The sequence below is a fragment of the Myotis davidii genome, unplaced genomic scaffold, assembly GCF_000327345.1.
Source record: "Myotis davidii unplaced genomic scaffold, ASM32734v1 scaffold575, whole genome shotgun sequence".
In the NCBI taxonomy this organism is placed as follows: Eukaryota; Metazoa; Chordata; class Mammalia; order Chiroptera; family Vespertilionidae; genus Myotis; species Myotis davidii.
This window is the reverse complement of record NW_006290306.1, coordinates 5,662,948-5,667,449: the sequence shown is the minus strand read 5'-3', so window position 1 is coordinate 5,667,449 and position 4,502 is coordinate 5,662,948.

Sequence of the window (4,502 nt, the reverse complement as noted above, 5' to 3'; positions counted from 1 at the left end):
CCCCCAAAACCAGTTGCTTATAACAACTGCTCATGCTACATACCCATCAAAGGTCTACAAGGAAACTGCACATTTTAATCACTCACTCAGGAACAAGGCTGTGTGAACAGCTATCATCTTAAACTTTGCCAGCCGCTATGGTGAGGTAAACTCTGGGATACGTTTACTCTAAGTGCATAGGCTAGAATATCACATGACGTCACCCGATTGTAAGAGTCCAAGAAGTATAATTCATATGCCCCGAAGAGGGGAGAATCAGAAATATTTAGTGAATAATACTAAGAGCTACAACAAAATTTTAAGGTCACACATTCACTTGAGCATCTCTTTTCAGCCCTGGAGCTGCCTGATAAAAAGTGCATTCTAATATACTAGTACACATTATTATATTATATTTTAGAGGGGCTGGGCAGAGTTAAACTATAAATTAGTCAGTCATGTCACTCTTTCTTGCTTTTGACTTCATTTTTTCACCAGACTTTCCCCATTGTCAGTGTTCTCACCTCTATTCTAGGGTCTCTGAGGATTGTCAGGGTCCACCCTATAGCCCTTCTCTCAGGCTTGCCTTCTTATGCTCTAACTCTGTGGTCTTCAAACTAAAATATCCATTAGAACCCCCCATTGCTAGGACCCATAACCAGAGTTTCTGATTCAGGAGATTCAGGTGGGGCCAGAGAATGTGCATTGCTACCAAGTTCCAAGGTGATGCTAATGCTGCTGGTTTGGGACCACACTTTGAGAGTCACTGCTTTAACATGCTCTCTACATCACTCACCTGTGGCATATTCTCTTTTTTCAGTGTCAACGTAATTAGATGATTAGATTTATTTCTGCACTCTACCAAAAATTCCAAGAAAGAAATTGCCTGTGATGTGGAGTACAGATACAGTGGCTGCTAGATTTGAGGGAGGAGGTTTCGGGTTGGGGAGAAATTTTCAGCTCCCCACCTCATATTATATATGCAAGTGCCCTACCTGTAGAAGTGATATACACATTCTACCAAAGTAGCACTCTAAAATCCCCACAAAGTGAACTGTGAAAGTCATCCAGTGAGTCAATGGGAACCCTGGGCATAAAATGCTAAACTTAACCACAAAGATGCTTAACTTTGACCTTGAAGATATTCCTGCATCTCCCTGGGCTTCTGATAAAAATAGGGGAAGAAGTATGTAGTTGGCTCATTTTCAATAAAAAATACTCTTATTACATGTAAATACTGAAAACATTGATTCACAAAACAATTATGCCTGAAGAATCTGAAAGATTGAGACAGTCAATATTGCTTTAGCAAAGTAATTCACTCTTAGTGCATAAACTATTTCCCCCCAAAACCCACTGAGGGAGCAGCTGCTCAAACATACATGATATTAGATTAAAAGACTGGTACTTTCTTTTCCTCCAAGCACCAGATGGTTCCAGAATCCAAAAACAATGGAGAAGATAGCCTATATTTATTTTGTTTAAATGGTTCTCACAGAGTTTATGAGAAAGACCATACTTTAGTACCTAGCAGACAAATGCAAAAATAGCTACACAGCTAACTTATATTTTACATAGCAAAGAGGCACAGAGTTCAAGAATTAGAAGGGGCTTTACATGTTATCTAGTCTATCTAGGGCCACGAGTAATGAGGTACACTGATAGAATTAAAAAAAAGGGAGTGATAACAACTTCACAATACTCTCAAAACTCCATGTTTCTTCTGTACCCAATCACAATTTACCAAAATTTACACTTCACTTCCCAATAAGAGTCGTTGTTGTAAGAAAAAAAAAATTACAAAGAATAAACAAATACTGGGGGATTCTAAATGGCTCATTTTACTTTGTGTGCATGCACTTCAAATTTTAACTCAAATACTAGGAAAACATTTTACAAAATGAGAAAAAAACCTAGAAAAATACAGAATGCTCCGATAGTGAAAGAAATTTTTCCTACCCCGCCCCCCCCCCGCACCAAAACCTAATTTTTGATCAACACTTAAAGCTCAAATACTTTGCATAAGGATATTTTGAAAGGGTTAAAAAAATCTCAAGATGGAGTGTGTGAAGCTTTGACAGTAGGAATGAGAAACTGTTGAATCAATTCAACCCAATTGAATTGATTGTGTTGGCCAATATTTTTGTGTTGTCCAAGGTACAGGGTTAGACATGTGAGTACAGTGGTAGAAAACAGAGTTCCTTCCTCCTAGTGGATTTTGTCTGGGAAACTTAGTAGTTAAAGTATTAAATTAAGTGTACCCAGTTTCTGATTTATATGTTCTCTGAACAGCAATTTGGCAGGCTCTGCCTTTGCAAGGAAAGTAGAAAAACATTTCATTCCTCTTTGATAGTGAGTTTAAGAAAAAGTCATCTTATGACATGAACATTTATAATAAAGGAAGTGTGTTATTACTAAAAGAGGACTTTTAAGTAAATTTTGGAAGCAATGCACCAGAGAGGCAAAGAATTAACAAGGAGTGCAAAGAAGGAAAAGTGAAAAGAAGGAAAGGAAGGCAGACAGGTGAGAGATAAGCAATGAAAAGTAGCCCAGGCCTTGAGGGGCTGGGAAAGGCAGTGCAGATGACCACCCCTATACCCTACCCCAGGGAATGCTGGAGGACGTCAGGCCATAGGCACTGAGATCAGACTCCTCCATGAGAGTCTTGCCTTCCAAGGAAGAGAAGGGTGAGGGAGGGAGTTAGAGACAGAGAAGAAAAAGATGGGGAAATAGGAGAAAGACGACACATTGGCCTTCTGGATCTTAATTGCTTTCATATAAATTGAAACAAAATGAGAAGGGTAATGGAGTGGAAGAGAGATACGTTTCAAATGGAAGGATTACTAAGGTAGAAGATTGCTTTTACAAATGACAAAAATAAAATAATCTGGTCTAAATGAAATATGAAACTGTATAAAAAAGAGCAAAATGATCAAGATTTAAGGAAATCCAACCATAAAAACAAATTAGCTCATTTTAATTACTTTGATTTAAATTGTTAATGATTAGCTTGCTCTTAACAGCTCCATGGTGGAGATGCAAGCTAATTTAGTAAAAAACCATTATCATACACAGCACATAATTATTCTGAAAATGTCCAAAATATAGAGCTTTGCTTCTTAGAAGCAATGATAGTTTGCAATTTAGACCTAACAGAAAATTAAAATTTTGTAAGGAACATTTAAAACAATCATATCTTAGGCTTATTGGTAAAAAGATTTATAGGTTATCTTTAATACATTATCTCTAAAAGATTTCACATCAACAAAAAGTTTCTTTCTTTCTGTATATATTGTATTTTAACTTCTCCAAGTAGGTATCTATTAGAGAAATAAATCTCTTTAAAACAAACAACTACTGACAAAAATTAATGGCTTCTAGAGATATATTAAGTATAACTCATTGAAAAATCTATAAAACACAGGACACTGGAGAATAGAATTTTCCAAATTCAATAACTACTCTCTTGTTTGGATGATATTTTAATATATCCCTTAACATTAAGAAAGTAATTTATTGTTGACTCCTGTTTTCCATTTTGCTGCTCCAGATAGGAGTCTGGGCCTAGGCTATGGGGACAGTGACCAGGAAAAGCAATTGGGACAACCCCTGAAGATTTTTGTCAAAGTGACTACATTCTAGTCTTGGATTATTGGATCCATGCTATATTCATTTCTGTATTTCTATCACCTAGCAAAGTACCTGGATCATAATCTTTATGATTGAAATAACTTTGGAAAGAACCAAGCAAATCTACCTCTACCAATTATAAGCGAGGGAACAGTGGCCCACTTTCTTATTTCTGAGTTTCAGCTTTTCATCTGCAAAACAGACAAAAATAGCTATCCATTATAGTTGTCCTGAGGATTAAATTAGGTTGCTGAAATTCCAAGTACAGTGTGAAACATAATGGAACTCAATGAGTGATAATTATTTACCATAGAATCTTATAGCAGACAGGAATTCAGTTACCTACATATGGTTCATTGATCTATTGACCCCTTTAGCTGATGGAACCAGTCCATATAGCAGCTGCCTCCTGATATCTCAAGTCTATTTGGAGTTTTTGAATTAGATTTTATATGGATTCTGAGAGATTAAAGACATCCCCAGGAAAGAAGTTGACTTTGGAATCTTAGAAGGAATATAGCTTCTAATCCTTGCCAAAAAAGTTCATTCCACATATGTGAACTAACCAGGTCAAGAGTGACTTTTTTTTTTTTAAACAAATGAAGGGGATAAAAACTCCCCTAACTTTTATTTTATTTTTTTAAATAAATCCTTATTTTTTAGATTATTTCATTTGTTCCTCTTTTTTCCCCTCATAACTCCCCTCCTCCCAGTTCCCGCCCCACCCTCCACCCTCACTCCCCACCCACTGTCCTCATCCATAGGAGCACGATTTTTGTCCAGTCTCTTTCCGCATCTCCCACACCCCTTTCCCCCCCAAGAATAGTCAGTTCATTCCCTCTCTATGTCCCTGATTTTATTATGATCACCAGATTATTTATTCACTTGATTCT